The sequence below is a fragment of the Podarcis gaigeae genome (genome assembly GCF_964106915.1).
Source record: "Podarcis gaigeae genome assembly, chromosome: 10".
Lineage (NCBI taxonomy): Eukaryota > Metazoa > Chordata > Lepidosauria > Squamata > Lacertidae > Podarcis > Podarcis gaigeae.
In genome coordinates, this window is record NC_139686.1 from 21,211,702 (window position 1) to 21,236,449 (window position 24,748).

The 24,748-nt window shown below is 44.0% G+C and overlaps 1 protein-coding gene across 2 annotated transcripts in view; it reads left to right on the forward strand.

Annotated features, from left to right (window-relative positions):
• CHRM2 (cholinergic receptor muscarinic 2) overlaps positions 1-24,748 on the forward strand; it is a 176,808-nt gene that overhangs the window by 42,175 nt on the left and 109,885 nt on the right. For both annotated transcript variants that reach the window (XM_083700673.1, XM_083700672.1), the window contains exon 3: positions 15,480-15,618. The gene's annotated coding sequence lies outside the window, so the exon portion shown is untranslated. The remainder of the gene's footprint in view (positions 1-15,479; positions 15,619-24,748) is intronic.

The following is a 24,748-nucleotide window of genomic DNA, read 5'->3' on the forward strand; positions in this document are numbered from 1 at the left end:
CACTGATTGAATTACTTGGGCAGCCTGGGCATTCTTTTGTGTTGTTTAATACTTTAGTTCCTGAATGCAGGTCACAGGCTCACCCAATTCATACACAAATACGCCCTTAAGAGAGGATTTGTAAGCAAAAAGACAAAGGGAAGGCTTTCCCCAATCCCACCCTCCTTTCAGAGAAATATATTGAGGTCAATTTGGGAGAGTCAAAATGGCTTCAGGATTGCTCTCCTGTACTATTTCAGACACATGGTTTATATACTTATGTATGTGTTTGCCTTGTGCATTTATGAACATTTAATTTATATTTGAAACCTTAGAATTCTTATAACAGCATTATCAGCACACTCTATCCAACTGAGCTAACTGTGCTATTCTCACATTCTTAGGTGTGACTTAGGAAAGGGTGTGGCCTGAGGAGATTTCTGAGGGCCAAAGGCAGAGAGAGAGAGAGGTGTCTGGATGGCTGTATTTGGTTGGTGGGCTTGAGGCCTCTGACCCTCTTGCTACAGAAGAATAAGTTGGCTGAAGCAAAATGAGCAGAACTGAGTAACGAGAATTAATGTCTGCCTCTCTTTACTACCTCCCAGTCATGTCTGAGAGAACTAGGAATCACCTGAGCTCTTTACTAATTCTGCAAGGAGTTCAAAGGGTGAGACCCTACCATGGAAACAAACATAAAAGAGATTCCAAAAATGGTTGGCTGTTTGCTTCACAATTGGAGCCAGTGCAGGATCATTCTGCTTCTATTCACAACTGGGTTAGGCAAGAGCAGAATTAGTCATTCTTAGGACCTCAAAATGTGTAAAAGGACAGTGTAAAACATTTAAAGAATCCCACAGAACAAGTTTATTGCAGTGTTATTTGCAACACAATAACTCATTTTAATTACAAGACCTTCGGAGCAATACAAAAAAAGTCAATATATTGGTATGCTTCCTGAATCTCAAGTTTTCCCACCATTGTTAGCTAGCATGAAATATTAGTTCTTCCTTCTTCTTTGCTATTCATTTGTTTTGACAGTCTTAAGGGCCAATCTATTAAAGTCTGAATCACCAAAACATAGGGGTGGGGGAATGAAATAGCTGTGATAACCTTGGCCCCCATATTTTGGGGGCCACCATGTCTGGCAATGACAGCCATAAGCAGCCATAAGCAGCATCTCCCATCAACCTTGCAAGCAGGATCCCAACCTCCTCCCTTCCTAGAAAATGTCAAGGAGGGAGGAGAAATCAGAGGGCTTCACACCGCCAGTATCACAGAGAGGAAGTAGATACAGGCTGCCGCCACTAAAATGACGGCAAAGCAACAACAGAAAGTAAACCACTGTCACCACCATCACCACAAAGAGGAGGAGAGTCAGGGAAAACATCAAGACAATGGGAGACCCACACGCTGTGATTTGCCCCCAACCCCTCCTCCTAGGAAGGGTGCTGCCCATTCACACACTAATCCTGATCTTGGGGTGCATCAGCTGTGATTTGGAATGACATCTTCTTCTATGGCGATCACTCAGAGCAGAATAAGATTGTCTTTCATAAACACGGTTTTAAAATTGAGACTGTGAGTGATTGTGGAGGCTAATTCTGGATCCACACGTCTTTCCACAGTGGGGACATAGGTTTCTGGGTGGGAGTTGATCACGGTGTGGATTTGCCAAATGTGTCTTCCTCTTAGCGCGTTTCTCCCTTTCATCTTGAGTTTGAGTGTCTTCAAAACCCATGATACCTTTAGGTTTCCCTGCAAATGTCCTGGTCCTCAAACACTCTGCACTTGAATCGGGAGAAAGCTGCACTCGCAGAGCTCAGATGATGCTGGAGTTCGGCATCAGTGTCAGCCCTAGTGGAAAGATAAGTGTCCAGGTAGGAGAAGTGATCAACATTTTCCAATGTTACACCATTGTTTGGATTTGTGGTGCTGCAGAGGGGTTGTTTTGCGTTTGAATGGCATCACAAGCTGGTCCATGACATCATGTCGGTAGTGAGATGGCTGTCTGCAGAGGCAGGGGAGCATCATTGTGCAAAGCTGTCTCACAGCACATAGTGTGGTCCAGAAGTTCCATGGCAAGACTGCATTGAGGGGCCGCTCATATCTGTTGAAACTTGAGAGACTCTTTGCTTCAGGAGGCTGGAGTCAGTGCTGTTATTGTGTTCTATCCCAGACCAAAATGGGAGCTATTATGACTCTCACCTGTTCACTGTTTCTACGGGCTGAACATCTAATGTTGCAAACAATTACGGTAAGTAGACCTCTGTAGTAGTTTGCATCCCAAAGTCACTAATTCCATTGAAGTGTGTCTTTTTATAACGTTGCTGCAATTAATATTGCAGTTTTGCTCTGTTGTCCCTGGGAGTTTAAGGTGAAGGGTGGGCAATAAATAAATAATAGTTGTAATTCAACATAACTAGAATAAGTTAGCTCCTAAGGCACCACACAAACACTCCAAGGTGGCTTTAGCTCTTGTCAAAATTCTTGTCACCATGCTGAAAACTGAGATGACACCCTTTCTGGTATCGGAAAGGTGATCCCTGAAGAGCCAATCTAAACCCATCCTTGCAGACTTTTCAAATGAAGTGTACAACTTTTATTTACCCAGACTTTTAATTAGTTCTCCTGCTTTAATATTTTTGTCCTTCCCATATTGCAAGTTTTATTGCTTCCCCATTGTGATAACAATTATCTTCTCCCCCTTTTGTTAGTGTTGCTGTAACGTCCTCTAATATTGTTAATTGTTTTTTTTTTATTGTGCGTTTAAAATTTTATGTGGTTATATTGGGCTGTGTGCCTTTCGGCAGATGGGTAGAAGATACATGATTGAAATAAATAGATAAGGCTGCAATTCCAACGTCACTCGCCTAGGAGTAAAACCCGCTGAATCTCAAGGCTGGGAAAATAAGAAACTGAGAGAATTAAAATTATCAGACTTGGCCATCCCTTGTATTGCTTTATTGGAGATTCTGCAACCCACAAGTCTGCTCACGTTTTATTTCCATGAGGGTGTATTCTCTTTCCCCTCCACATACCCTCAGTGCCTTTCATCTTTTTAGTCATGTATTCTTGAACTATCCCCCTGATAATGTGACCATGTGGTCCCCAACTTTTTTGGCCCAGAGGTGCATTTGGGAATTTGAGAAATCCCCGTAGGCACCACAGAATACCCATCTCACACAAGAAAACCTGGTGATGCTCATAGTGCCCCCCTAAAACAATAGATATAACACCAACCCCCCCCCAAAAAAGTGAAGAATGGACAAAAGTAGGCAATGCTCCCACCCATGGGCAAAACACCCCAATCAAAGACTAAATATGTAAATGGCCTCCAAAAGCTGCCCCCCCCAAAAGACTGGACAATCCCTCCAAAGGAAAATAAGCAAACAAAAGACAATGATTTCAAAAAATCCAAAATGTAGGCAAGATACACATGCCAAAGGAAAAAAAAACTAGGAAAGCAGTCTCATGAGGGGCCCACAGGTATTCTGGGAGAGGCAAGAAGTTGGGGTATCTGGAAATGTCAATTTCCAGCCAGGGGGGCACCTTCCCTCAGCATTTTCCATGCTGCCTGGGGTTGACGGGATCTGGAGCACAACAACATCTAGAATACACATAGGCAAACTCCAGCCCTAGGTCCAGTCCAGTCGTCAGGGATGATGGGAATTGTAGTCCCAAACATCTGGAGGGCCGGAGTTTGCCTATGCTTGATCTAGAAGGCCAGAGGTGCCCTTACTCCTGAGAGAAGAGGATGCTTGAAAAGTTCCCGGTTGAGATCCTTCCTACTTCAGAACCTAATTATGGGACAACAACTGCTCAAATGGTTGTTTAAGGCTGTTATCCTAAACCTTGAGAGTAAGCTCCATTACATTTAGCAGGATTTAAGCAGACATAGTTAAGATTGCGCTGTAAAGTCTCCAGTTTTGGGGGCAGAGGTAGGGGCTGCTTAATGAAACTCACTAACCTTGCCTTCTGCTTGCCCCCTCCCCAATTTAGTCAAATCATACCTTCTAAATCAACCAGTATGAGGACCATCACAATAAGAGCAGGAGGCATCTCCCTCTGACTTTACACCAAGTTCAGGTAAACCAAAGCCCCAAAATCAGAGAGATATTTGGATGGTGAGAATTTCATAAGCACCTTTAGAAATGACAGTGTACCAGTGCAATGAATAAAACACATTAAATTGACTCTTCTCACAGTCTTCGCTGTATCAGCCACTTTAGGTAGCCTGGTCTTCAATAATGATATCCTGTATACTATGAGCTCTTTCTCTGTTTGCTGAGCTTTATGTAGTGGAAGTGACACCATTGATGCACAAGCAGAAGCTATAAGCTGGCTTCGGGGGAGCTCAACAATAGCAGAACAACAACAAAAATCCCACTTTGGTCTCCTAAAAGAATGTGCGGCTGGTTGAACCCGTGAACCAGAGCATAGCTCAGTGTAGAACAGCTGCTTTGCATGCAGAAGGTCCCAGGTTCAAACCCTAGCATCTCCAGATAGGGCTGGGAAAAGTCTCCTGCCCTGAATCCTAGACAGTTGCTGCCGGTCAGTGAGGGCTGTACTGACCTAAATGGACTAATTGATCTGACTTTGTATAAGGCTGCTTCATTTATATTTTGATTCAGGTTCTGCCAGGCAATTCCTCAGGCTAAATAGCTGATGGCTTTTTCTTTTCTTTTCTTTTTGAAAACTACCCAGTCTCTGCCGTCTGAGTCTGTTCCAAATGATCTAGACAGCACAGCTTTCTTATCAGGCCTGGCCACTTTATTTCTGAATCCCTTTGGCATTCTTGGCTGTCCCATCTAGGACTTGTGACATGGTTGCTTGTTTAGTTTCCCAGATTTTTCCATCACCTCCTCTTGGACACCTCAACAGCTATCAGTGAGTGTATTTTTAAAAGAAGGCGGAAGGGTATAGATAGCCCTTCCACATCCTCTCCTCTGTGCCAAGATGCAAATAATCCTTAGTTTTCTTTCTGTTTCTGTACCTCCTTAAGCATGCTCATCATTTTTTTATTTCGTTTTTCTCCTTCCTTCCTTTCATGCATTATTACTACGGCCGATCAACCCTATACAGTTTAGGCCCAGGCTATCTGAAAGACCATATTATCCCATGCAAACCTGCCCAGGCTCTGGGATCTTCAGAGAAGGCATTTTTCTCTCTCTGACCATCCTTAGAGGCAGGCTTGGTGGGGAAGCAGGAGAGGGTCTTATCGGTGGCTGCTCCTAGATTTTGATACTCCCTTCCTGGAGAAGCTAGATGGGCTGCTTCCTTGTCCTTCCACTGGCGGATGAAGAGTTTTCTTTTCTGACAGGCCTTTTTTTAAAAAGGAAAGTATAGTGCCGTGCTGCTTTTATTATCTGTATTTTAATAGATTTCTTTGTTATTTTGTTTTAGTTCTATTTGCTTCTTAATGATGACCTTCTGTATGCTATCAGCTTTTTGTATGTTATCTGCATTGCTTTAATTGGTGCAATATCTTTGAGTTTCAGCCTGGGGGAAAGGCGGGATATAAATAATAGAATCATAGAATCTTAGAGTTGGAAGGAACCCAAGGGTCATCTAGTCCAACCCCCTGCAAGGCAGGAATCTCCATGACAGATAGCAAAAACCTCCATGGAAGGAGAGCCAGTGTGGTGTAGTGGTTAAGAGCGGTGGACTCGTAATCTGGTGAACTGGGTTTGCTTCCCCACTTCTCCACATGCAGCTGCTGGGTGACCTTGGGCCAGTCACACTTCTTTGAAGTCTCTCAGCCCCACTCATCTCACAGAGTGTTTGTTGTGGGGGAGGAAGGGAAAGGAGAATGTTAGCCGCTTTGAGACTCCTTTGGGTAGTGATAAAGCGGGATATCAAATCCAAACTCTTCTTCACCACCTCTCGTGGGAGTCTGTTCCACTGCCAAACAGCTCTTACTGTCAGAAAGTGCCCCCCCCCAAAAAATGTTAAGTCGAAATCTCCTTTCTTGCAGCTTGAAGCCACTGCCTCAAGTCCTACCCTCAAGAGCAGGAGAAATCAAGCATGCCCCCTCTTCCATGTGATAGCCCTAAAGATATTTGAAGATGGCTATCATATCTCCTCTCAGTCTCCTCTTTTCCAGGCTAAAAATACCCAGTTCCTTCAAGCGCTCCTCATAAAGCTCAGTTTCCAGACCCTTGATCATCTTGGTTGCCCTCCTCTGCACTAGTTCCAGCTTGTCAATATCCTTCTTATAAAAAATAATAAAATAAAATAAAGAAGAAATGCAGCAACATATTGATGGTCTCAATTGTCCTGGAAGTACCAATGTTACACAGTATGTTGAAGTGATGTCAACGTAGGAACCTGGGCAGTTGCCTTAGGCATTGCCCAAGGCCAAGCTCATCATACCAGCTTAAATTATCACAGATTCACTTTTGATCCTGATTATCCACTCCATCTCCCCCCACCAGTTTAAACTTAGAACAACCCTGTGAGGTAAGGTAGGCTGACGAGAGAGTATGGCTGGCCCCAGTGGGTATGAATTTTGGGGCAGGCTTTTGAAAGAGAAAGGAATTAACAAACTGATGCAGAGACACCTGGTGCTGAACCTAAGGTTGGGAAAATGAAAATCTGAAATGGACAGATTCCTTCACACCTATCTGACCTCCAGAACTGACCCTCTCTTTCACCCTCTTAGAGAGATGTGGGTGATATAATAATGAATGAATTGTAGAACAGTTTACATCATTTGATAGGCTCATGATCACCCTCCAAGATGTACATTCACCCTTAGCTGCAAGAATTGTAACTCTGTGTGTATGTTGTTGAACTCCCCTTCCTCAAAAGCAGCCATATGAACAACCTGAGCCTCTTATTCTGCTTTGACATCTTCTCTGGCTCCGTGAACTTAAATATAGAGTAGAAATCACCAGCTCCCATTTATTAGACTTATGTTTGCTTTCCGTGAGCACAAGGTACTTGACATATCATGTTTCTCACTGGGTACCAGGGAACTAGAAGTATGTCCCCCCCGCCCCGCCAATGATGTCTGCTAGCATCCTTTCCAAGCATCTACTTTTCATCCAAGGTTTCAGAGTTAATAAGAATACAGTAATGATTATATCCTGTGCTTTCTTAATGTCCTTGGGAAATGGCAAGGCATATGGCAATTTGCTTTACAGCCTGTTAAACTGGAGGTCGAATAACTTTGTAATTCTGTGACTAGACCTCCAAAAGACTATTTTGTACAGACTTGAGCATCCTTGACATGACTATTTTTGCCCTGACAGGTAAATGGAACCTCCATATTCAGAGGCAGTACACAATGTGTGAGGTGGTGGGCACACAACAGAGCTCATGCCTTCATTGCCTAGAAACTAGAGTGTTGGGCTAGCTAGATCTTTGGTCTGATTCCGTAGGGCTTCATCTTGTGTTATGAGACTCCCAGAGGTGTTTAAAACAACTACCACAAAATTTCTATTGCTTATGGTTGCAAACATTTGCTTGAATCTATGTAGATAATGTCGGGTGAAATTTCCAAAGCTGGGGGAGTCTGAGCATAGTGGACCTGTGTGTGTGTGTGTGTATGTGTGTGTGTGTGTGTGTGAGAGAGAGAGAGAGAGAGAGAGAGAGAGAGAGAGAGGGAGAATGCTCTCCATATCTACTTGCCCTTTGCTGTAGCTAGAAGGAGAATTAATAATGCACAGCTAAGAGGGTATTTAGGGACGCGGGTGGCACTGTGGGTTAAACCACAGAGCCTAGGACTTGCCGATCAGAAGGTTGGCAATTCGAATCCCCGCAATGGGGTGAGCTCCTGTTGCTCGGTCCCTGCTCCTGCCAACCTAGCAGTTTGAAAGCACATCAAAGTGCAAGTAGATAAATAGGTACCACTCTGGAGGGAAGGTAAACGCCGTTTCCGTGTGCTGCTCTGGTTTGCCAGAAGCGGCTTAGTCATGCTGGCCACATGACCCAGAAGCTGTACGCCGGCTCCCTCGGCCAGTAAAGCGAGATGAGCGCTGCAACCCCAGAGTCGGTCACGACTGGACCTAATGGTCAGGGGTCCCTTTACCTTTAAAAGGGTATTTGCACATGGGTTCTATGTGTACAACTGATCAGGCTAAAGAAGTATTCTTGTCTTGGTTTATAATTTAGGGTGAAGAATTCAAAAGGGTTTTATCATAGAGTGGGAGCCTTGCCTTGCTTGTTTACCAGTCATGCTTGGAAACCTGTAGTGCTTCCCACCAAAACAGACAAAGCCCAATTCAAAGCTGCATAAGACTCAGTTGCACATCAGATGATGGATATTGGGGATGCAGCAGTGTCTAATCCTTCCCGCTACCAAGTTTCCGAACCTCTGTCTCCTCTCCCTCTCACCCATCTGCCTGCAATGGCTCTCTCTCGCACTTCCTCATGTAGTCCTTGAGATTCTTATTTCAAACAAAAGCCTGAGATAAGAGAAAAGAGAAGCATCTCTTCTTCCCCCACACCATCCTGTTACTTCTCCAGCACCAAGGAAAGTAATTGAGATGGGGTGGGAAAGGTTTGGAGGCAGACTGGGGGGAGAACCAGTAGTGGCTGGTACTTATTGGGAATGATGGGCTGGAAGGCAGGGAAGTCAGCAGTAGGTAGGCCTAACAGAGGTGGAGCCAATAGAATCTAACAGCAGGTGGAGCTGGGGTGAATCAAAGTGGAGCCAGGGCCAATGACAGGCAGAGGTACAGCCAATGACAGGTAGTGTCAGCTGATTCTAGTTTTGTCTCCACCTTCGACCTTCCTCCTGAAACTATGGAGGAGAAAATTAGCAGGAGTGCCACCCCCTATAATTTTAGCTAAATAAAAAGGCAGGCAATTGGGGGCTTGGTGAGGGAAGACAGAGGTTGCTGGGGCAGTGTCATATCTTCCATATTGGGCCAGCCTCCACTGGGGAGGAAATGATATCTTCTTTGGGTTGGGTTGAAATCTAAGCTGGAGAAGAACTTTCAGGGTTGTGATGGTTGCCTTTTATTTGGGACAAGCTTTATGGAGTCACTGAGACATCTTATTTCTGAGCCAGGAAAGACAGCATTTGATGACATCGCTAGACTATACTTCAATCAAACGGGGCTGGGCGGGGTGAGTATTTGGGGGCGGGGATGCAAAAAAGGGGGTCTGAGGTTTTTTTGCTCTCCCACTTCCCTTACTCATTGCCTGGCAATTCTCTGTCTCTGTCCCAGTGGCATCCTTTGCTACCAGTATGTCCGCTTTTATGGCTTTAATGATGCATTCAGAGCTGGCAAAAGCTGTCAGAGTGACATTAAAGGGGAGGCCGAAGTCAATCTGTGCGCTATATTTAACCTGACACTGTCAGCTGAGGGCCGGCACTTGAGCCTCTGTGGCAAGAAAATAAACCGGGCACCTCACTTGTGATCATCCTCCCTATCTTCACAAACACTTAGAAGTCCTTTTCTCTTCTTTTCACATGGGAACAGGGAAGACAGAGGGGAGAAGCTTATAGGTAACACCAGAGTTGGGCGTCCAGTGTGCTTCTGACATTAATGATAACTGACCTGTTTAGCTGTCATTAGGGAAGGAGAGGACTGGAAGGGCTCTCCATTCAGTTCTCATTAAAGCAAACGTAATTTACCAAGGCTCATCCACTGGGAGGGAACTTAGAGGACTCTAGCAGAGAAGTCATAGCATGGGAGAAGAAAGCTCCTTCAAGAAGAACATCCAAATGTTTTATCTGCCCTGTGACCTCAAATCCATCAACATGCAGCAAGAGGTGGCAATGAAAAACAGAATAGACCTCTTTTGAAAATCACCTCTTTCGAAAACAGAAAGGACATTTCTCATGGAGTTAATTAATAGAACCATCGGTCTCTGGTTGATATCATGTGTTTGTGCCTAAGCCTCTTCTGTCTCATTTCCATATTCATCTGTTTTTGAAAGAAACCTGTACAAGAAGTTGTGTCCAATCCCTTACATCTCTAGTTGGGATTGGGGAGACTCCTGTAGGAAATCCCAAAGAACTACAGTCAGTGTAGATAATACTGAGCTACATGGACCAATGGTCTGACTTGGGATAAGGCAGGTTCTGTGTTCAACACACACAGAAACACACAGGGCCATCTTACCCATAGAGACTAGTGGCACGGGTTGCCATGGCACCAAGTTCTGGAGGGTTCCAGGAGAGAGTCCGGGGAACACCGAACGAGTGCGCTGAGTGAGAGAAGGTGCGTGCGCTGCTCCCGCTGAGCGCCAGCTAGGTTTTTTCCCTTTTAGCCAGCAGATGCCAAATTCTGTGGGATGCCAGAAAGCTAAAAGGGAAAAAACCAAGTCAACTCTCAGTGGGAGCGGCGCACGCACCCTCGCTCACTCAGCACACTCATTCGGTGTTCCCAGGACTCTTGCCTGATGCCCTCCAGAACTTGGCTGCCCGCCTCGTCCAGCCCTAAAAAAAGGTCGAAAATTCTGGGAAGGGGGGGCGCCAGAGGGATCTTTGCACCATGGCACCGGATATGCTTAAGACAGCCCTGCACACACACAATCACTACGAGGTAGTTGGCCGTTGTCAAACAGCTCTGACCAAAAGGAAGTTCTCCTAATGTTTAAATGAAATCTATTTTCTTACCATTTCCATCCATCAGCTTTAGTTCTGGCCTTTGGCCAAAGGCTTCACAGAAAAAAAAAGAAGAATTTTCAGGAGGGTTTGGGAGGAAGAGAGAAGTGGTACTGTGTGGGTGCTGGGTTGGGAGTCTCAAGCAAAAGCTCAGCAGTAGAGCATCTGCTTTGTGTGTCAATTCAATCCCTGGCAAGTCCAGGTAGGACTGAGGGAAAACCTGCCTGAAACCCTGGAGAGCCTCTGCCAGTCAGTGTAAGTTATACTGAGCTAGATGGACCATTTGATCTGATTCAGTGTAAGCCAGCTTCCTATGTTCCCAGCATGGAAAAGTTGATTTCTTTAAGGTAGCAAGACGGTCTGCATCTCATATGTAGGCTCCACATGAATCAGGTCTTGTATCCTAACCCTTGAATTTGATCGAGTTTGCATTGAAAGGCAATCTTCCTAATTTACACTTTACTAAAATAAAATTCAGGAACCAAAACACAGTCATTCTTTGCAATGTCCGTTCCTGTGAATTACTGCAATGCAGTAGTCCAGCCAAGTAATGAGTGTGAAGATGTAGCCATTCTTTGAAGCGTTGATTAAAATGCACGCATGCATGAATGTAACATGCAAATGTGCACCACAGCAAGGAAAACAGGTTTGCAAAGAGGTGCAGATTAGGGAAAACTACTTAGTAAATGATGAATGTTAGGCGAAAATTGCACTGAAATGCTGCTAAATTTGATGAACTGAATTTAAGACTAGGGAAAGGAGAAAGGGAGGGTGAAATTCACCTATCCCTATTATTGGAACAACATGGCAGGGCTTGGACCTTAGAAACCTGGTGCCAGTCAGAATAGACAAGGAGATGATACTGAGCTAGACAGACCAATGTTCTGACTCAGCAGAAGGCAGCCTCTTGTGTAGGAGACCTACAGGCAGCTGGTGGTAGCAGAGTTGCTAAGAGAGAGCAGATTTTGTGAAACTGATGAAGCTTTCCCCCACCCCCACCCCCCAAAATACCCCACAAATGTCCAGAAGAGGTGTGCATTGCACAATCACAGAGGGGAAATACAGCCTTTCAAATAAAATAATAGGAAAGAAAAAGGTTCACGGCATGATGGGGACATTGTCAGAAGAAGTAAGGACACATTTTTGTTGCTAATGCTCAATTTTCTTTCTATCAGTTGGAAGGTCAAGAGATCAGGGCAACTGCTGCCAAATGAACACAACAGGAGGATACTTGCAGAAAGAGGATGTGGTGTGAAATGCAGCTTCAGATTTTTATATACAGTGGTACCTCGGGTTACATATGCTTCAGGTTACATACGCTTCAGGTTACATACGCTTCAGGTTACAGAATTCGCTAACCCAGAAATAGTGCTTTAGGTTAAGAACTTTGCTTCAGGATGAGAACAGAAATCGTGTTCCGGCGGCGCGGCAGCAGCAGGAGACCCCATTAGCTAAAGGTGTGCTTCAGGTTAAGAACAGTTTCAGGTTCAGTATGGACCTCTGGAACGAATTAAGTACTTTTAAAAAATTGTCTTTTTAATGTGTTTTTATGCACCTTTCCCACTACTATACACAGTTTAATGCATTTCTAGGGTGTTGAGAACTGCATCTCAAAATGTGGAGAAGTACAAATTTCTAAGGTTTGCTACACAGAATCAAATTTCTAAGGTTTGCTACACAGAATCAGGTGGTATGCCTTGAATCCCATTTAATCATCAGAGGTGATGAAGCGTATTTGTTTTCTATTGCTCTAGAGCAGCGGTTCTCAACCTGTGGGTCCCCAGATGTTGTTGGACTACAACTTCCATCACACCTAGCTAGCAAGGCCAGAGCTCAGGGATGATGGGAGTTGTAGTCCAACAACATCTGAGAACTGTTGCATTAGAGGCAACCGTCTGGAAAGACCCTTCATTGGTTCAACAGCAACATGCAGATTAGAAGGTTGCAATTCACCTTGGGAGATTTAATCCCTTCTCCTCCTTGTCCCCCTGCCTGTTTATGCTGCGTGTTTGAGTCAACAAATGTCTTTTCTTCTGCTGCCATGTGTCACCCCTTCATGCAGATTGTGGGAATGTGTCCGCCCAGCAATCACATTTGTGTGGGAGAGACCGTGTGTTCCTCTGGAACAGTTTCTCGTTGTCATTTCTTTGCTTTTTGGCAGTTGCTCAGCTTTTTGTTCTCACCTTTGGATCGAAGGCCATGTAACTCAGCGCCTGAAGCCTGATTAACATTGCATAATTAAAAAATGGGGTGGGGGGATGCCAAAGCCAATATATACAATCTGTGTAGATGGTCTGTGTTATGCTGTTTATTTGCCGGTATTTATAGTGGGGCAGTGCACTTTGCAGAATGGGAGAATCATGCTGACTTAAGTTATTTCTTCACAGAGCACTCTCTATTTATTACTTTTATATCACACCTTTCTTCCAAGAAGCTCAGGGTGGCATACAGAGTTCTTCCCCCTCCCCTACCATTTTATTTTTATAAGAACCCTGTGAGGTAGGTTAGGCTAAGAGACAGCAAGATCACCATGTGAGCATCATGGGATTCAAACCCTGGGTTCCCCTTAGTCCAATGTTCTAAGTGCTACACCACAATGCGAACCACCCCTGCTCAATGTTCAATTGGTCTTAACAGTTATCAATATATTGTTGATGGGCAATTTAGGAATCAATTCAAAATTATTGGAGGTTGGAAATCAGAGCTTGTTTGGCAATGGGAGGTTTTTGGGTATTTTTGATGTAAAAATATTCCTGAGCTGCATCCAAATAAAACTGATGAGACTTTGCATATCCCTCCTTTTTTGGGGGGGGGTAGCTCTGTTTCATCCTCAAAATGTGGAATATGGTCCAGGATCAGGGCCACCATGCTTAGGTCAATATAATATCCCCACTTGTAATGGTTTGGGTGGGTTTCATGGACTAGTCAGAGATTTCCCAGAAGGTTGGCAAAAATGCCATCACAGGCCATTGCGAAGTAGAATAGAAACAAACTGTTCTTTTGGAAGGTCTTGGCAGTTTTCTCAAAACTATATTGAGAAGCTGAAATGGAGTGTTGGAGAGGGGACGGAAAGTTGAGCTGTGTGATTTATTCATTATTTCCTAAAACAAGTTTCTCCGTTTTCCATCTTGAGCAAATTGAAGAGCTGAACCCAAGAGTGAAAAATGGTGTGATTTTTCAAATCGCCCTGTGGAGACGAATGGATGTATAACTTACGGGACTGCGCTTCAGCGGCTGGCAAAGGTTAACATCTTCCTCCTTAGGGGGTGGGGGAGGAAAGGAACAAGACCTTGTTTTACCATAACTTGGGTATGATTCATACAGCATTGGAATGAAGAAAAGCAAACAGCAGTGCAGCCAACGAGTCATGTCGCTGGCTTGTAAAAATGATATAATAGTTCTTCTCGGTGAATGTGAAATATTTTAATTGGGAAACTTGTCGAGCGTTCTTTTGCTGGGTTCGGTAACCTTTGCCAGCTGAAGGGCCAGAGTTCCTCCTGGGCAACTTTCTGAGGGCCACATGCCAGTGGTGAGTGGGATCAGAGGCAAAAGTGGGCAGATCAACATATGTGGATGCAACCTTTGTATGGTATGGTAGTTTCTACACTCTCCCCTCTTTATCTTTTGTCCAGGTGAGCAAGAGGCATTAACAGAGTTCACTAACATATTCCAGCCAGGCAAAAACTCTCTGAGATGCTGCCAAGGGGCGCCTGGGCAGAGGGTCTGTGGGTAGGGTGAGGGAAGAGCCCTATGGGTCAGACAGAGAGGCAAGAGTTGTGGAGTGGACATTCACAGTTGGTGCATGAACCATAGCTACCTGTTGAATCTCTGTAATTTTTATATGACAAATGTACGTGTGCATTGTTCTGTGAAATATGATTTCACAGAATCATAGAACTGTAGAGTTGGGGGTCGTCTAGTCCAAGTTCAGGCAGGTATCTCAATTGAAGCATCCATGAAGAAGAAGAAGAAGAAGAAGAAGAAGAAGAAGAAGAAGAAGAAGAAGAAGAAGAGTAGTAGTAGTTTGGATTTGATATCCCGCCTTTCACTCCCTTCAGGAGTCTCAAAGCAGCTAACATTCTCCTTTCCCTTCCTCCCCCTCAACAAACACTCTGTGAGGTGAGTGGGGCCGAGAGACTTCAGAGAAGTGTGACTGGCCCAAGGTCACCCAGCAGCTGCATGTGGAGGAGCGGAGACGTTGGATAGTTCAGTCCATAGAGCATGAGCCTCTTAGGTGGAATGTACACATATATAAAAAGCACCGTGAAAATGCTTTTTTTAAAAGAAGAAGTTTTGAAAAATACATTGAATTTTGCATAGCTCACGGTTGTCACGTTTGCATATTGCACTTTGCAACACATTTAAAATGTTTTATTTGCAGCTGTATAGCTGAGTCCTTAATCTCAGGGTCGTGGGTTAGAGCCCCACATTGGGCAAAAAGGTTCCTGTTCTGCAGAGGGTTGGACTAAATGACCTTTGTGGATCATTTAGTCCTTTGCAGGTCTATGATTCTATGACAGATAGCCATGCAACCTTTGCTTAAAAACCTCCAACTCTGTCCTCATTGATAATAGGTCTAACAGGAAATTCACAATGATCACCATCACTGCCTCTTCTGAGAGCAAGTTCTATCATTCGGCTATGCACTGTGTGAAGAAGTATTTTATTTTGTCTGTCCTGAATCTTCATCTATTTGGCTTCATTGGATGTGCCCAAATTCTTGTCTAATGAGAGAGGGAGGGGGAAAAAATCTGCCCACTTTCTCCATGCTACACATAATTTAATAAACTTCTACCATGTCATCCATCTCTTCCTTGTCTTTTCTCTAAACTAAAAAGCCTCAAATTATTGTATCAATGGCATGTTGCAGAATACGCACACACGAACACAATCCACCTGGAGGGAATCTTAGATTCTACATTTCCCGCCTTTGCTACAGGTGATGGCATCAGGAGAACAGGCGACGCAGCATTGCAGGAGAGCAGCATTCCCTTCATGCCTCTGGTTAGCTTAGACGACACCAATGTTGCGCCTGACAAGCAGCTAGAGCACCGAACATTGAACCCAAGTCTCCAAAGGTAAAGGAAGGTTTCAGTTCCTCTTTGATTCTAACTAGGCAAGCGGGATGAATAAAGATGAAACACTTCCCCATTCGCTTGAATTCTTGCTGGCCTTCTTTGAGGGCTGGCTGGCTTGGTGCATTGTTATGGGGGAGGGGTTAATACAAGGTGGCAGCAAACGTAACTGGGATATCCCAGGAGTGCGTTCCTGGCTTTTAAAAGAACATCTCACTGCAGCAGTCTCGGGGACAGCATTTTCTCTCGATATGTCACATTTCTTTCCCATAGCCAAGGAAGGAAGGAAGGAGAATGGATGATTAAGTAGCAGTGGAAGATGATGAGAGTAAATAAGGCAAAAATCAATTACTTATTTTGATGGCTCATGTTTTTTCCCCCTTCACGGGTTGCCCCATATATTTGTTTTTGGTTGTTTTGCTAATTAATGAGCTTTCTTCCTCCCACTGAGCACTGCTGCAAAGTGCCATCGCTGTGCTGCAATATTAAGGTATTACATTTTTAAAGAATCATCTAATGATTTTAGCTAACTCCCTGTACTGGACAACATAGATTTGGCCCTTGTGGGGAAACCCCACTTCCTCATCTCTTTTCAAGGCATCAGTTCTGCCACTCCAAGCATGGCTCTTTCCCCTCTCTGAGCTAGTGCTTCAAACCTGTTCCTTTCTCAACATCCATGTGCCTGAGAACATAGAATTCCAACATAGCGTTGGAAGGGACCACAAGGCTCATCTAGTCCAACGTTCTGGAAGTGCAAGAACATGACAGGACTTGGTGTAGTCAGGCAGAGGCAAGGCTGAAAGAAGGTGAGATGGGGAACAGTAGCAGAGTCACCTTGTTGTTCAGATTAAGACAGCAGCTCTAACCCAGATGTTTTGCTGTGGATTGCTTTAACGTACAATTAATCTACTCTGGCCTATTGATCAAGTTCAAGAGACTTTCTTTATTGCCAGGCTAGTTACCCTGTAGTACCCTTCTTTGGCCAGAGCTTGTGGTGGCGCTCTATGTAACATCCCATGCATAGGCCTTGTGGGTCTGAGTCCAGACTAATTGGTTAGCTTTCTTCTGGTAGAGTATCTTGGTTAAATTGCAAATGTAAATTGAGGAAGATAACTGTGTTTCGGGGGCTTTCTCCACCCCCCCCCCCAAAAAAAATATGTTTAAGGTTATGGTCACTCCCTTGCTCTTCAGCCAAGTTGGCCATTGATTAAGCTTTATTCTCTCAAAATATTGGTGGGTATCTTTTGTAACCATTCATGTTTGCCTTCCATTTCTGTCCCGACTTCTTTGAAAAATTCAGTGACAAGGCAGCCTAGGTATTCCCTGTTCATTCTCAATGTGTGTGTACATCTAGGATACCAAGGATTCTTTATATCTGACTTGTTCACCATGAAGGGTTTCTAACACATTAAGGCAGTTTTCCCCAAGCTGGTGCCCTCCAAATATTATTGGACTACAAATTCCATCAGTCCAAGCATAACCAATCGTCAGGGATGATGGGAGTTGTAGTCCAAAGCATCTCGAGGGCATCAGGTTTGGGAAGGCCAGATAAAGGATTCAGTCAGGACAGGATGTTATGCCATGCTGCAATGTAAACACAAATAAATGTCTATGCCTAGTCTGAAAGCTGAGCAATTTGTTTATCTCATACTTCCCACTGCTACAGTACCTTAAAAGTTTTATGCTGAAGAAGTGCAAAGTTTGATCAGAGTTACAAAGGAGGTCAACAGCAGAGATCTGATTAGCTCACCCATTTCCTGTCCTAAGTAACTATCCAGTTAATAACTCACAATATCTCCATATCTGTATGTCAGCCAGACTGACCTATAAGCCACCATTGGACTTTAATCTTTCCTTTATGGACTCAGAAATCAGAAGCTAATACTTCTCCCACCTAAAGAGAGAGAGGAAGGGATATTTAACAACAGAAAACTCAATAAAAGCCTCTGTGTTATGGAAAGCCTATTAAGTAAAAAATGTATTTTAGCCAATTAGCAAGGGTCAATGAGTTATCCTCACAAATCTGGTAGTGGGGAAGTGGAGGTGGGGGTGTGATGAGTTTAAAAGTAGTCAAAAAATTATTTAACAATGTATTTTATATCCAGATCTGAGCAAATAATGGATCCTTGCAGCCAGATCATGTGACGTTAACTTCAGAGGTTGCCAACCTTTCTTAGCATACAGACACATTTGCAAAGTGGAGAAACTTCTGTGGCTAGCAGACACCCACACACACACCAAGTCAAACACACCAGAACCTTTTCTACTGGCTACAAAAGAATGAATGCTTCTTGCATGCCTAATTTCCGTGAGAGGAGCAGCAGAAGGGACTACAGCTGTGGGCACTGGCCAATACCTTTGTGGGTGCATGTGTACCTACAGGTTCGATGCTGCTGACTCCTTGACCTAATTTATGGCTTGGAGCTCCTTTCCTTCCGCATATTCTTCCATTCTTCCCTAGCAAACTGATCCATGGCTGGAGACAGTAATGCATCTGGATACCAGTAGCAGCAAACCATGGGGTGTGGTGGGGGGCTGCTCTTGTGCTTGGGTTTCCTAAAGGTATCTCCATCTCCTCAGAGTATTGCGAAAGAACGATGTCAATCAACATTTGATGATCTCTTTCTACTGTTCCACAATAGAAAGTGTCCTTTCATACTGCATCACAATGTGGTACGTTGGTTTGACATCAACTGGTAGGAAGTGCCTACAGAGGGTGGTGAACACAGCACAAGATATTATGGGCTGTTCCGTGAATCCACTGGATGACATCATGGAAGAACGTTGCCTCAGGAGAGTGAGGAAAATTCTCAGGGATGATTCACACCCTGGCCGGCACTTTCTTGATCTCCTGCCCTCAGGCAGAAGATATAGAAGCACGATTAGTTGCACCAACAGTGTAAAGAACAGCTTCTATCCGTGGGCTGTTAGGCTGCTGAATGAAAAGATAACAACAGGGCAACTGACTTTCGGGTTTGGTGGATGTGCGTCAGTAAACGAGGGAAATTAAGACTAAGAGAGCTGAGTGGGGGTTGCTCGTGTAATCTCACTGTATACAAGTTGTACAAGTGACAATAAAGTATTTCAATATATCTGGTAGGCCACTGTGAGATCAGGAATGCTAGCCTGGATGGGCCTTTGGCCTGATCCAACAAGCTCCGATTATGTTCTTAACACACCCCACCTATTTTCTTAGGCTCCAGCAGGATTCAGATATTCTGCATCATGTACAATCACCTCTTGCTTTCTATCGCTTTTTGGTCTAGCAATGGAGAATGCTTTTGTAAGCCCTCCTTGCACATGTGACGGTGGGTGAGTGGGTGTTGCTGTTACCACTTTACATGGGTGGGCTGACTCACACAATTTATATAAAGAGAGACTGCCTGAACTTTTGATTTGGCAGGTTGGGGAGTGGCTCTGATAGCCTTTGGGGGCTCTCTCAAGGGCTCAATTACTTTCCCTGGAGACTTGGGAGCTTACAAAATTGTGACTTCACCCCTCCTTTACAGTGTGTCGTGTCCAGGATAGAGGGTGTTCACCTAATCATTTTTCACATAATTTTCATACTTCATGGACCTCTTATTGAAAATGAAAAATTCAACAGGAAAAACTTCAAACTCAGCCTGTTATTGCATGTATTAGTTTGTTCAGTACTTAATTATATGCAAAGTGTGGTGCCAGTAAACCTGCATGAAATAATATTACATTTTCTGGTTGCCACTAGTTTTGATTTATGCTAGACCAGAAGTGGGGAAACCTCTGGACCAAAGGCTGATTGAAGCCTGCCAGGTGCCCTTATTTGACCCATGTAGTTGTTTTGACTAAGCCACAGCCCTCATATAAGAGGTCAGGTGTGAAGCAGGTAAAGATGCAGCTTGGTCAAAAGAGACTTGCAAGTCCTGACAATCAGCTGATTGTCTGTGTGGGGAAAACCAAGTTGCCTGATGTTATTGTGAAGTCAGGCTGCTGACAAGGGATTACAGTGGTACCTCGGGTTAAGTACTTAATTTGTTCTGGAGGTCTGTTCTTAACCTGAAACTGTTCTTAACCTGAAGCACCACTTTAGCTAATGGGGCCTCCAGCTGCTGCTGCGCCGCCAGAGCATGATTTCTGTTCTCACCCTGAAGCAAAGTTCTTAACCCGAGGTACTATTTCTGGGTTAGCGGAGTCTGTAACCTGAAGCATCTGTAACCTGAAGCGTATGTAACCTGAAGCGTATCTAACCCGAGGTACCACTGTAATATTGTAGGTGAACCAGTTGCACTGGAATGAGTAGGATTTCATTTCACTTTGCCTGACAAGCAGACCAGTGTGACTTTTCCCTGGGTGTCTATATTGTCGCTTAATAGGGGCTTGTAACTGGTTCTGAGTGCTCTGTTGGGGGCATCTAAACAGCTTTAGGTTGGCCACCACATTTGTGTGTGTGTGTGTGTGTGTGTGTGTGTGTGTGTAAAACAGTTGGATAGGGATGTGGTGATCACTCACAGGCACTTTTAAGGTGATGGGGAGGGCCTTAGGTTTGTTGCTTAGGGTGATGGGACCTATAGGATTCCTTCCAAGTCCAACTATTCTGTTTACCATAACCTGGGGGCCTGGAGGTGGGGTCTCAAGTGGTTAAACAGTCAAGCCCTCTTCCTAGGGAATTGTAGCTCTGTGAGGGGAATGGGGTTCTCAGTGCAGTGGTACCTTGAGTTACAAATGCCTCAGGTTACAAACTCCACTAACCTGGAAGATTTACCTCAAGTTGAGAACTTTGCCCCAGGATGAGAACGGAAATCGTGTGCCGACGGTGCAGTGGCAGCAAGAGGCCCCATTAGAGAAAGCATGCCTCTAGTTACGAACAGTTTCAGGTTAAGAACGGACCTCCAGAATGAATTAAGTTCGTAACTAGAGGTACCACTAGAGGAACTAGAGGAACCAACAGTTCCCAGGATTATTTTTTTTGTGGGGAGCCATGACCGTTTAAAGTGGCACGATAGTTGAAAAGCAATTGCAATCAATTGACTATGATTGTAGGATTACAAGAAGTTTTGTAAGGAGAACTATATGAAATATTGCAGGGAAAATTTATGAGAATGGATTTCAAGTTATGGACTGTTGAAAGTAATAGTGGAAATAATGAAATGCAAGGCTAAGTGATGAAGGTTGAAAATCATTAGACGTGGTTGATGGAAGTCCTAGGCTTATAGCCAAAATGTTGCATAAGATGAGAGGAGATGTTATGTTTTGTTTGGAAAATATACAGTGGTGCCTCGCAAGATGAAATTAATCCGTTCCGTGAGGCTCTTCGTATAGCGGTTTTTTCGTCTTGCGAAGCAAGCCCATTGACAGCTTAGCGGATTAGTGCTATTAGCGGTTTAGCGGCTTTTAGTGATCAGCTGATAAGCGGCTTAGCGGCTTAGGAAAAGGGGGGGGAGGGGAAAAAACCCGCAGGAACTCGCAAGACATTTTCGTCTTGCGAAGCAAGCCCATAAAGAAATTCATTTTGCGAACCGCCTCCAAAACAGAAAACCCTTTCGTCTAGCGGGTTTTCCGTCTTGCGAGGCGTTCGTCTTGCGGGGCACCACTGTATATAAAAACTAATATATATAAAGTGGCACAATACTGCTTTTAAGACATAGTGAAGATGAGGCCCATATTGTAAGCGAGCTATGTGAGACTATGGAACACGTTTACAGCTTATATCATGGATGGGGAACCTGTGGACCTCCAAATGTCTCTTCATCTCTGACCACTGACCATGCTAACTGGGTCTGACACAAGTTGCAGTCAAGCAACATCTGAAGCACCATCGCTGGTCCACATACCTGGCTTACATTAAGACAGCCGTGTTAACTTGTGCTTTCCATTCTTTTTGGTGCATGAATAAATGTGTATGCACTTTCACTCTTCTGCCAAACAAAAGGCTTTTCTTTTAATCCTAAGGGGGAGGAATATAATAAACCCGGCTTCAATAAGCTCATATGCTTGATAGGTTTAATCCTGTGCAAGGTATTTGGTTATATCATTATCATTAATTTCATCCCTTGCTTACATTTACATAAGCTGAAATACTTAAAGCGTTATCAGTTTTGTTTCAGAGGTCTTTTAAAAATGATGTTTTGTAACGAACTATGTAGTTAGTTTGAAGATTTATAAATTTGATGGAAAGTTATATAGATATAAAATGTAGAATATAGAACAGCATTATTATTCAACTCAAATTTTCAAAATTAATATTCGTTCTAAGATATATGAGCTTTCTGAGATCTGATAAGGTAGATGCTTGCCTGTGACACTTCATGTATTTTTTAAAAGTGCTGTAAGACTCTATTGTCTGAGGGCCGCAGAATAACACATCTACTCTGCTAGAATAAAATAAGCAATGGTTATAGCTTTTTACCAGCCTAACTTAGTTGTTTGAAGTGTTGAAATACACAAAGCTTTCTCTGTGGCCCAGGTGTTTGGTACAGAAATCAGATAAAATCGATTTATCTTCCTGTACATCCAGACTTCTTGGCTTGTCAGCTGATTGTTCTGAGAACAAAAAGAGGGTGTGTGATGTCCCTAAGTTGCAGTTTTCATTTGCTGTACCATTTCTGGGAATTAAAAAGAAAAAAGAAAAGTGCTGCACAGAAAGATTGTTTTCAAAATGTCTACCTGAAAACTGAACAATGGTGTGTTGAGAATCTTGGCATATCTGTCTGATTAATGAAAAAACACATGGCTTTCTTTCTTTTTTCTTTTAAGAATCTCTTGTCCAAGCTATGATGGGAGGAGGGTGTCTTAGTGGATCATTTTCGTGGGCGAGCGCAAAATCACATAGTCCACTGTTGCTTCTTCCAAGAGGTTTCAGAAAAATACAATATAGCAATGTACATCCATATTGCCCCATTTTGAAGGCTCACAGGCTGATTCATACAAGCATGCACAAGACCCAGGGGGCACATTTTCAAGACTCATAATGCCAACTTGTGCATGCCTACTCAGAAGTCCCCCATGTAAGTTTGGATATGGATTGCAACGTCAGTGGCTCATTCAGCTTACTGCGATGTGTCTGACCTATCTCTGTGGACAAAATATGCTTGAAGTCTTTGTGGGGGGCTGAAAAGAGGCCATTTTTGCAACTGGCACAAGTAACTTGTTGCTTCTGATGCCTGCTGCACCAAAGCCTGACTGGTGTTTATTCCAAGGTGTCCACCTTTTTTCAGTGTTGCCCATGCTTGAGTCAAAGCTTGACTCAGGTTGGCTGTGTGTCTTACTTGACGCAGAACAGTCTTCTGTTTGAAGGAGTCCTCTATTTGAAGGGCTGTCCCATCCAAGTCAACTCTCATGTAGGGTTGCCATGTTTAGAAAAGCGAAGTTTTAGATCTATTTTTAAGGACATTTGCCAAAATATACACTTCTAACATTGGTTGCCATACGTCCAGATTTTCCCGGACATCCCGCTTGGATGCTGTTTACGGTGGCCGAATCCTGGCTATGTCTGGGAAATGGCAACCCTATCTAATGATGAGGTTCTCCTAGAAGGGAGAGCCAAAGGGAGACTTGAAGTTGCCATGACTCACCTGATCACAGCCTTGGCCACTATGGGGAGATGTATTATATTTCTTTTGAAAATTATAGTGATTCTACTAGTGCAAGGACTTTTGGCTGCACAACGAACCTTCTCCACTCTCTTCTCTCCACATGCCTCCTAAAGCTGCTCTGAGTGTCCCACCACCCCAGAGCAGATGTGGGAAAAGCAAGGGGGCATACATGGGGGGAAAAGGAGGGGACGTTATGGTGAACAAACAGAAATTCTTGCACTGGGGAAGCACTTTGCCTGTAGTAATGATTCCTAAATTTGTCACTCTCTGTCTAAATTGTTGTGTGCACCTTTCCTGCAAATCAATGTCAGTTTTTGTCCTCTTTTCCCCCAACAATGCTTAAATGGCCATACTGATTTGACTCCTCGTCTAGAAAACACACACACACACACACACACACACACACACACACGCTTCAGGAGCATAACTCCCTGCTCAGGAACAAGAGATCTACAATAGATTGGAAGTGTCAGTTTCTCAGAGAAGAGAAGAAAGATGTGAGACCACGAGAGATCTGAAGAGTGATTGTGGCTTCATTACAATGGCTGCTTTGCTGCTAAAACAGGTTATTGCCTGTCACAAGTTGTTTTTATTTTCTAGCTGCTGGCTGGTGCAGGTCTTGTCCTGAAAATAAAAGCAATCCATCCTTCCCCCCACCATCTTTTTAGGTTTTTTATTAAAAAAAATCTCATCACTCTTCCTCTGCTCAGGGCTGATGGAGTCTTGTGCATTTCCCCACCCCAGTTCAGTTTCTCTCCCTGTCTCTCTGTTATACAAAAGAAGATGGGGTGAGCCAGAAGATTGTGACTGTTTCCTCCAGGTCTGCCTACTTTGCTGCATTAGCATTGTGTTCTAAGCTATGCAGACAGTATAAGGCAGTGGTCACCAACATGGTGCCCTTGGGCACACGTGTGCCCACTGTGGCCTTACCTGGTGCCTGCAGGGTCCCTGCTGCCCACTTCTGCAATCTTTGCAATAAATATTCTGTTTTGGCCCATGGGATAGGTTGTGGCATGCATATGGCTGCAAGGTTTGCGTGAGGTCTGTGTCCGTTTATCCACTTTGCAAATGTGCTCATGGATCCAAAAAGGTGGGTGACTTCATGGGTACAGCACTGTACTCTTCAGCCAAAGCATGAGTGATCCTGAACAGATCAAATTCCAAAGTAGCAAGTACAAAAGCAATTTTAGATTAGCTGTTCATTAGAAGTGCTTATACCCTGTCTCTCCTCCCAGGGCAGGTAATGACTGTCTTTAAAATGCAATCTAAAAAAATAACCCAACTTCAAAAATGCAGCGTCAAGCAACATGTTTCCTTTGTAGCAGTATGCCAATAACAACTGGGTGCCTGATGAAATGAGAATGTTTTAAGGTGGTTGTGGGGACAATCTGATCTCAGCTGGGAGTTCCATAAAGGGGGAGCTAGCAATATGAAGTTCCTGCACCACCATTCCACTAGGAAAGTGTCTAACCTGCATTCTGGAATTGGTGTTCTCTTTCTCCTCCTTCCCCGTTTGCAAGATGGGAGTGATTGCATCAAGGTTATTGTACCGTTGCACACATGTG